Source organism: Camelus ferus, chromosome 5, assembly GCF_009834535.1.
Source record: "Camelus ferus isolate YT-003-E chromosome 5, BCGSAC_Cfer_1.0, whole genome shotgun sequence".
In the NCBI taxonomy this organism is placed as follows: Eukaryota; Metazoa; Chordata; class Mammalia; order Artiodactyla; family Camelidae; genus Camelus; species Camelus ferus.
The window spans coordinates 37,942,553-37,953,146 of record NC_045700.1 but is presented as its reverse complement, the minus strand read 5'-3'; the positions used below and the strand labels follow the sequence as shown (position 1 = coordinate 37,953,146).

The window sequence follows — 10,594 nt, the reverse complement described above, 5'->3', positions numbered from 1 at the left end:
CACAGTTTTCTGAGATGATGATACCTGAGAAAGAGCAATCTTGGGGCAACAAATAATCCCTTTAGCTCTCACACTTACACGGCATTTGGATGAATTACTTCCTTTTACTTTCTAAACAATCCTGAGGGGTAAATGTTATTATCATCCCCTACACCCAGGACAAAGTTGAGGCTCAGAGAGATGTCTTGCTCACCTCAACATAGTATTTCAAGCTGTATTATTTTTCTCCAATATTGGCTGTCCCACACCATGGTAAGATTAGATCCTGATACATCTTTGACATCAAGCTTGACGCTCTGACTTGCTTGGGCCAATGAAATGTGAGTGGAGGGGCAGGTGCCAATTCTCAACACGAGCTTTAAAGCAGCTCCTCTACCCTCTTTTCTCTGCCGTGGGCCTGCATGCCCCGGGTAAATGCTGGGTCATTGATTAAATTTGTGGAGTTGAACTACAGCCAATGCTCAATGAACATGGAATCTGAACAATAATACCATGTTCATTTGTGGGTCATTTATTCCTGTCATCTCATTTAGACTAAGGTGACTGATGCACAAAGTGAGTGAGTGAAAATCCCGGGGTTGAAAGCTTGCCCCCATTCAAGGCAGCGATTGTTTAGCTCCCCCTGGCATTCCTGCAGGACCCAAAGAGCTGAAGGAATGCAGGCAACTACCCACTCCCAATCTCACCCTCCCTCTCCCATGGTTGGAAGTTTTCCAATCTACAGGCAGAGCTTGGAGGTACTGTGGGTTTGATTTCAGACCATTGCAGTAAAAATGAATATCATGATAAAGTGAAGCACATGAATTTTTTGGTTTCCCAGTGCAAATAAATTATGTTGACCCTATACTGTAGTCTATTAAGTGTGCAATAGCACTGTGTCTGAAAAAACAATGTAATGCCTTAATCAAAACATACTCTATTGCTACAAAATGCTAGCCATCATCTGTGCCTTCAGAGAGTCACATTTTCATTGGTGGAAGGTCTTGCTTCGATGTTAATGGCTGCTGACTGATCAGAGTGGTAGTTGCTGAAGGTTGTGGTGGCTGTGACAATTTCCTTAAAATAAGACAACAATGAAATTTGCCACGTCAATTGATTCTGCCTTTGATTTCTCTGTAGCCTGCTGTGCTATTTGATAGCTTTTTACCTACAGTAGAACTTCTTTCACAATAGGAGTCAGTCCTCTCAAACCCTGCTGCTGCGTTATCAGCTAAGTTTATTTAACAATCTAAATTCTCTGCTGTCCTTCCAACAATCTTCACAGCATCTTCACCAGGAGTAGATTCCATCTCAGGAAACCACTTTATTTGCTCATCTGTAAGAAACAACTCCACACCCGTTAAAGTTTTATCATGAGATTGCAGCAATTCAGTCACATCTTCTGGTTTTCTTGCTTTTCCCACCACATCTGCAGTTACTTCCTCCACTGAAGTCTTGAACCCCTCCCCCAAGTCATCTGTAAGGGTTGGAATCAACTTCTTCCAAACTCTTATTAATGTTGATATTTTGACCCCTTCCCTTGAATCATGAATGTTTTTAACGGCATCTGGAATGATGAATCCCTTCCAGAAGGTTCTCAATTTACTCTGCTTCATTTAGAGAGCACAGGAAGAGTAGATTAAGTGTAATTCTTAAGAGCCCTAAGAATTTTCAGAATGGTAAGTGAGTGATGGCTTCACCTTAAGTCACCAGCTGCATTAGCGAGCCCCTAATAAGCAGGGCAGCCTGTCCTCTGTCCTCATGAATCATTTTAGCCTGATCTTCTGGGTAACCTGCTGTGCAGCTTCTATTTCAGCACTCGCTGCTTCCCATTGCTCTGTTATGTTATCTTCTTTCCTTAAACCATGAACCAACCTCTGCTAGCTTCAGGCTTTTCTTCTGCAGCTTCCTCACCTCTCTCAGCCTTCACAGAACTGAAGAGGGTCAGGGCCTGGCTCTGGACTAGGCTTTGGCCCAAGGGACTGCTGTAGGTGGTTTGATCTTCTCTCCAGACCACTACAACTTTCTCCATATCAGCAGTAAGGCTGTTTCTCTTTCTTATCACTCATGTGTTCACTGGAATAATGGTTTCCATTTCCTTCAGGAACTTTTCCTTTGCATTCACACAACCTGACTAGGCAAGGGGCCTAGATTCCGGCCTGTCTCAGTTTTCGGCAGGCCTTCCTTACTAAGCATAATCATTTCTAGCTTTTGATTTAAAGTGAGAGACATTCATATGTTGTATACCTGAAACTAATATAATATTGTAAGTCAACTATACTTCAAAAAACCCTTCAATGTCTGGGAAGTGTGATGAAACGAAGGATGCCTGTATTTCGACCTGTATTTGGCAATCTATTATCCCAGGCCAGTAAAGACGTTTTCCCAGACAGCCTGCTGTCAGACCATTCTAGCTACAACTCAGCACACAGCACTGTTCTTGGCCGGTGTCCAGTGCTCCTGAGGGCCCAGCCTGCTGCAGGCCTTAGCTGGGCAGGGGCCACTCCGCCCACCAGTGAACTCTCACTTTCACTGTCACCGAACACTTTCGGACTCCACAGGTGACCCCGAGGACTAGGAGAGTTTCCTAGGAAACTTCCCTCCTTCTCCACTTTGTTCCAGCCCCTCAGCTTTGTAAAAAAGGAAAAAAAAAAAAGCGTTGAAATTAGGTATGTTGTCATAGCTTAAAGACAGAAAGCTTTCAACAGTCCTCGAGGAACAGGTTACTCACAGCTCAGCTGAATTAAAGCAGCTGAGACTGACAGATGTCCTACCAAGGTCCCACCAGGAAAGCAGCCATCACAGAGAAAGTGAGCATCCAGGCCAGAACTGAACCAGGACATCAAATGTGGCTGCCACAGCTGCCGAGGAAAACTCGAGTCCCCCAGATTTCATGGCAAGGTTCAGAATCAGCTTGGGAGCTGGGGGACAGGAGCTTGAGGATCTCAGAAATCCCACTGGGCGGGACACAACTTGGTCGTCTCCAAGGCCCAAGAAACATTACATGCAGTTTACATTTAGTTGTATTGCAGTTTATCATTCGCACACCACCCTGATTATACCCATAGCAGGTGCTTTCCTGCCAAAAGCATCTTTTCACCAGCAACAAATGCATGGGCTCTTTATTATGACTTTGAGCTGCATGACTTTTCCCACATCTTATTATCAATAGGAGCACTGTTAGTTGCTGTTAAGAGAATAATGAGGACATTTTTAACATCTATAAGGAAACTTACACCACTTACAGGAAAATTACTTATCCTTTGGCCTTTCTTTCTTCCTTCCTTTCTTTCTGTTTTGGAGTCACTAGGATTTTAGTAATTCATTTAAAGTTTCTTTTTTTTAATTGAAGTATAGTCAGTTCACAATGTATAAATTTCTGGTGTACAGCATAATGTTTCAGTGATACATATACATATGTATATTCATTTTCATATTCTTTTTCACTATAGGTTACTACGAGATACTGAATATAGTTCCCTATGCTATGCAGAAGAAACTTGTTGTTTATCTATTTTGTATAGTTTGTTTTAAAATCTCATTTCCTATAAGGTTTATTGAAAACCATGAAGTATTAAACTTTTCCTAGTAAACTGGATGGAAAATATATGTTTACCACAGGGCAGATGATCTGAGAAGATATGGCCAAAAACAGTGATAGGTTTCTGATTTTTTTTTGTGGGCGAGGATACCTTCTTCAGAAAGCTCTCTGTAAAATCACTAAGCACCTGTTTATTCAAGCCGGGGACCCACACTTCAGCTATTTGCCTCAGTCCTGAAGATGGTGAAGCCTGAAGGAAAATGAGGAGGAACAGAAATTAAAACAGGGGAGGACCCATAGATTCAAAGGAGGAACTTGGGGCACAGTTTGCCAAACAGGTTTGACTTGCGGTATGGAAGTGATATTGAGGCCAGCTAGGGGTGTCCTCTACTTTCTACAGAACAAATTACATGTGTTTTGTAACTGGATCCATTTCTATGTTTTAAGTGTTCCAGTAAAGCCGTGTGTGTGTGTGTGTGTGTGTGTGTGTGTGTGTGTGTGTGTGTTTCTCAAAAGCTAAGAGGAAAGGGAATTTTCCTCACTTTGTCCGAGTTAGCTGGAGAGATCTGTCCCTGGACGCTGTAAAACACCATGGGCAGCAGCTACTCCAGCTGGACAGCCAGGCGGGGAACTCGGGGAAGGGTGCTGCTTTAACTGATACTACGCCCCCCACCACCCCCTACAGATTCCTCTCACTAGCAGTTAGTCTTCCTTTTCACTTTTTTATATGACGTCTGTATTTGAGCACTCCTCCCATCTCCCCAAGGCCACTTCGTCACCTTCCCTCAGGTCTTGCCCAAACGGCACCTTCCAGTGAGCCTCCTCTGACCTCCCTATTTAAAGTTGAACCCCTTTCCTCTCTAAACCCACATTCCCTATATCCTTCCTTCCACTTATTTTTCTCCATAGTCCTATTTTATTCTTTTAAAATGTAATATTTGCATTTGCAAAATGCATGCAACAGAATATACATAATATATACGTAAATTATGAATCATGTTAATAAAATAAAAGTTCACCACAACTTAAGAAATAAAACATTTTGAATACCCTGTCTTCTTCCTCATCGTATTCCTGATACGTGTGCCAGGAAATGTGCACAATAGCACACTTAATTATGATGCAAAACTGAAAATAACACAGATACCCATCAAACAAAAGATGGATCAATGAACTATGATATATTCACCCCAGAAAATACTCATCTATAGAAATGAATGAACTACAGACACACACAACTGAGCATGGATAAATCTTAGAAACATAATGAGTGGCATAATTAAGTCCCAGAAGACCAAACTGAATATGATACCATTTATATGAAGCTCTAAAACAAGCAAAACAATGTTATTAGCATGAATCTTAATAAATGTTAACACTATGAGACGTATTCATCATCTTAGTTTATTATTCAGAGAGGACTCTTCCAATTTCAACATACATGTAAAATAATGTCTTCTAAATTCATGCCAATTTTAAAAACTCTGAATTCCAAAACCATGAAACTATATTTAGCTTTCCAATTTGGGAAATAGGAATCAATCTTGACACCTTTATGTTTTGCCCACCATATAAAACTGGCTACCCAATCAGGTAACTTCGCCTCTTAAATGTGGCCCCAGTCTCCGTCAAAGTTCCCATCTAATACATCCTTAGATCAAATCTTCAACTTTGAATTCTGATATTTAACGATTTTTTTAATTCATCTTCTCATTTCAGTCTATTTGTAGAATATATTTCTGTGAGTTATATAGAAGGTTAATTTTTTTTTTTTGGTTTTTATTTCAATGATAAACTTCAAATTAATTTAATAATGAGCACAATTGATTTATCAGTTTGAACTTGGTAGGAGTTTATATCAGAAATTGTTTTGTGTTTTTTTCTCCAAATGCCACATTCATTTGTACTAAGACAAACCCTCCTTTTCAGTTACTTACAGATTATTTCCAGTCCAGTCCATTTTGATCCAGCTAAACTTCGTTCTCATAGAGCACCACCACCACCCACCTCTCCTAGCTCATGCTGCTTGACCCATGGCCTGAAACCCGTAGGGCACAACAGTTGTGGTCCACACCTTTCTTTGATCATCTCCTCCTCTCTGGGAAGTCTGGGTGGGTGGGGAAAGAGGAGTTATGGAAAGAGATGACTGGGTCCCACCCAAGGGTGCTATTGTGGTTCTCTCCTGGCTATACTGGTTGCATATCCACTCCCTCAGCGTGGCAGGAATCCACTTGATGTCTCTTTGGTGGGGCACGGTGCAAGTTCACTTCGGGGCACAGTGTGTTCTTGTTGGAGGGCGCACATCACCATTTGGTTCTGGGTATGGGAGGTCTGATCCAGCTCAGCTTATTCCAATACCTTTATCCATAATAAAGCCAGCTCCTACCGGTCAATTGTTCATTTTTCAGAAATTCTGTGAGTTGGTTGTTACTCTACTGGTAACTTGAAACCAGCCATGATGGGAGAATTCACACTATAGAAACAGGCAAAAACTACAAATCAGTTCTATTTTTTTTCTTTTGGGAAGCCATTTGCTAAACATTTACTAATATTTACTAGAATGTCCACAACTTTCATCTCCTCTCCCCAATGATCTACCCCATAGCCTCTTACTGCATATAGCATTCTGGCTTTTTTGTGTGTGTGTTTTTAAAAGTAAAATTTATTGAATATAGTATACATACAGAAGAGCACACAAACCATAAGTGCCTGATACATTTTCATAGAGTGTAACATCCACGTTGCCAGCAGCCAGATAAAAAACCAACATCAGAGCCCAACTTATGCCTCCTCTTAGACAACAACACCCATAGCAGGAAAATCATTATCCTGACTTCTAACCTCGTAGATTCATTACGCCTGAATAACATCTTTATTGAGATAGAATTCACATGCCATGTAAGTTAGCTTTTAAATTGTGCAAATCAATGGCTTTTAATGTATCAACGAACTGAGCAGCCATAACCACAATCTGATTTTAGGACATTTTCATCCCCCCACAGAGAAACCCCATACTCATTAGCAGTCACCGCCTATTCTTCCTCACTCCTCCTCAGCCCTCAATAAGATTTCTAAACGATTGTCTCTTCACATTCTTGGGATTTGACATCAACAAAAACTTAATTCACCGAAACATATCAGAAAAGTTAAATCCTTTTTTTGCAACTAATCAAATGTTCCTAACAATTGAAATTATAAAAAATCTAAAAGGCATTTTCCCCATAACAAATCTAATATTAATATTTCCTATTTGAAAATGTGAATGGTGCTCAATATTGGCACTTTGTCCAGGATGGGTAGTCTGCAACTGGCGGGTAAGGTAGACAGGTCGATGTCCAGATGGAGAGTGCCGCCTTGGCCATGCTGAGCATGCAACATGGTGGCAGAGTAACAAGTGCTATATGTTCCTCCAGAGGGGTGACTTGTGGCCCTCTGTTTTCCACGAGAAAGGAGAAAACAAATGTGTCTGGCCGCTTCTTTAGTTCTGGATGGTGTATCTAATGCCTAACAGTAAGCCCTCCAAAATGAGAGATATTTGTCACCCATTCATTCTCAGATTTGGAACTTAAGTGCTAATTTTAGAGCCTAAGGGGGAAAAAATCTTAGTTATTATTCTGCAAATAAGCATATTCTGGATTATTCAGATGAACACCATAAAAACAACAAAAAAAGATTCTTTTTTAGTGTCCCATGTTTGTTTTTGTATTATTATCATAGTCTGTGGGAGTTTTCAAAAGGGGCTGAAAAATTCTTTGATACTCTTCCCATTAAGACCAGGGGTCCATGCTCCCTACCCCTGAATCTGGGTGAACATATGGCCTCACTGTAACCAATAGAATCTAGTGGAAATGACCTTGTGTGACTTCTGACGTTAGGGCAGGAAATGGGAGACAAGCTTTGCTTTGTGAACTGGGACCCTTGGGAGCTCGGAGTGGCTATGTAAGAAAGCTGACTACCCTGAGGTTTCCATGCTATGCGGAATTTGAGGCTGCCTGGAAAGGCAGGTGTTGAAGCTCCAGTCCACTGCCCCAGCTAGGGTCCCAGCCAAGAGTTAGCATCAATTACCAGAGTGAAGATGTTGGGTTACCTCCAGCCTTTGAGTCTTCTTAGCTGAGCCCCAGATTATCCAAAAGCCATTCCCATTGTCCTTGGTCTGAATCTCTGACTCACAGACTCTATTAGCATAATAAAAGGGCTGTTTACACAGCTAAGTTTTGAGGGAACCGTATATTAAATGAAGGTCAAATGACTTCACAGTATATTTTATAGATGGAAGATGCATAATAGTTTCAGCAACAGAAAGAGGTAAAAGAATTGAATTACCTTAAAACTTAAGGGAGTCTAGACTTGTTGAATTCCATTATAATTAAGTAAATTCAATTTTTTCATGAATTTATTTTAGTAAAACATAATCCTTCATGTTAAATTAATGTTCATTTGAATTTTAGAATTCATATGGTTTTGTTTTACTTTATTATACAGATCAATTTTGGTTCTTTCGTTGTATAAAAATAATAAGCAAAGAGAATTTATATATAGCTAGTTAAAGCTGATACATATAGGATGCATAGTATAATAAAAATATGTAAGTTCACCCTGAAAAGTCCTCAAAAATATTTCCATTAAAAAGATGCATGTAATAAGCAGATCTGAGAAACACTGCTGTATACAGTTATCAGCTACCTTCTACTTGATAACTCACCAAAATAACCTATTGCCTGCTGCCTTGGGGTTAAGTCCAAACACTTCTATAGGAAACACAAGGTCCTTCACAATTCACCCCAAAATCATCTTGACTTCTTTCTTCCCTTTATCCATTTGCCCTATGTTCTAGCCTCCTTGAATTTCTCCCCATCACTTCAGGAACTCCTACTCTTCCTTAAAGACCCAGCTCAAGTGCCACTTCCTCTGTGAAGTCTTTCTGGATTCCCCAAAGGATTCTCTCCTTGGTGTTCCCACAGTGTATCAGTCTGGGCCTGGCCAGAAACAGACGGCACAGTCAAAAGAAGAATTTGAGGATATTTCTTGAAAGGAGCTGTGACTGGTCAACAGATGCAGGCAGCCAGGTGGAAGGAGTGGGGGATTCAATACCACACTCATACTTATCCCTTTCTCAATCTGCTGCAGGGGTCTCCATTGACTGAACCCAGCCAGACACCAAAGGCAAAGGCACCCATGGATACAGTCCATTCAGACTAGCCTCCTCAGGGAAAAGTGCAAGGTAGAGACTGAATGTGGGGCAAGGGAACTGAAGACAGCAGGCTTTGTATTTATACTTGAATGACATTCTATTGCTATGACATGTTTTCATGAGTGCTTTTCCACTGGACTCTGACCCTGCCATTATTATCTCCATATTCGCTTCGCTTGGCAAAGAATTTGGACCAGAGTAATCTCTTAATTAGTGTTTATTGAATTAATAAGTTAATAAGGGAATGCCATAGATGAGAAGACCAAGAGCTTTCTTGTATGCCCCTCAATTTTTATTTAAAATCTTTTTCTCTACAGTTGTTTTATTTCTGTCTTTTAGAATCCTTTTTTCCCCCTAAAAATAAGTTCTTGTGATTTTTTTTTCCTAAGCAAAGCAGCTATTTGTGTTGTATTTTTGTTTGTTGGAATCTTGTTACTAGGATTTCAGTTCTTTTAAGCCATTAGAGATTGTATCTTATATAATAAAGCTCATTTTAATCTGTTACATTTTTGTGTATAAGATTGTGGGGGCAATTTTCATTTATAAAATAGGACACATTTATGGCAAACAGTTTAAAATTTTCCCTTCAGTTTTGTACTGATTTCCTAAATTCCTTTACACTATTTGTATGGATCTTGTCAATCAAATTTATTCTGTATAAGAGATTAATAGAGAAATGCTACATTAGAAGCCTTCCAGTTTCCTTGAATGATTTTTAGTATTCTATAACACTTTTTTGTAATTAAGATTTAAATACCCAATGCCTCAAGACTTGCCATACAGAGAGCTGTCAATCAAGGAATTGGCAAGCTCTAGGAACCGCGTGATGAAGTCTTTATCCTTACTCTCTGATGCCTTCAAGACCAGCTTTTGCTAGTTGATCCTTCATTTCACATGTCTTAGAACTCACTCACACTTCTTATGCTTGGAAATGTAACACACAGAGTGACAACGTAATCCACAGCTAATAAGTTAGCGGCTATAAAAATGAACATCCACATTAACTTGCCAAGCGTGGAGGATGAAGGTGTTATACTGTACTTGTGTATATATGTCTGCCAGGGCAATAGTACATATGCCTTTGTGGATGCGTCTGAGTTATGCAGAAAAGCCGACAATAATTCTTGAACTTTGTTGTCAGGATCCAGTTTCATTTAAGAGCCAAACCAACAGCATCCAAACACTTGGCCACGATCGGCCACAGTCCAGCCAGCAAAGAAAAACATACAAAACTATCCCTTGGGTTGTAAATTTTGTGCAAATAAGGCTATCTCAGCACATTCTATTATGAACTAGTTTAGAGTACATGCTTTCATTGGAAAAATAATAGCAATAAAGGAGTTCTTACATCTTTTCTTTGTATATCTCTTAAAGCATTACACAGTCAAGTAAAATGAATAATTTCTATTCTTATTTAGAGAAAAATTTTGATCTAAAATTTATGTCATTATTACCAAGTATAAAAATACAATTCTATTGTATTTTAAAATTTACATTTAAAATTTTAAACTTCAGGAGTTGATTCAGTTACAAACAATATTTAAAATAATGTACAAAAAAGTTAATAGCAGGCTATAATTTGAGCCCCACAACATGAAACTGAGCTCTACCCATTAAAATATAATTTTAAATTTACTTATCCTATATAGTAGGATAGGATACTTGACATCCAGTGCTTTAAATATTTATAAATTCTCAATATATACACATCCTTTTATTGTATTATATTTATGAATATTGTTTTTTTAATAAATATAAACTTGCTTACCCTCTTCTCAATGTGATTTTTTCAATTGCATAAACTTGTGATCATATACATGCGGGAGGAGCATGTGGAGTCCACTGGAAGGGTGAACACACATTTATGCTAAGTGGAAGCAAAG

The 10,594-nt window shown here is 39.4% G+C and overlaps 1 long non-coding RNA gene across 1 annotated transcript; it reads right to left on the bottom strand.

The window, feature by feature from the left end:
- Window positions 1–4,908: 4,908 nt before the first annotated feature.
- On the bottom strand, window positions 4,909–10,594 carry LOC116663640. The gene is made up of 2 exons (XR_004319890.1): window positions 10,480–10,594; window positions 4,909–5,993 (listed from the first exon to the last, which is right to left on the bottom strand). It is a non-coding gene; the product is annotated as an uncharacterized LOC116663640 (long non-coding RNA).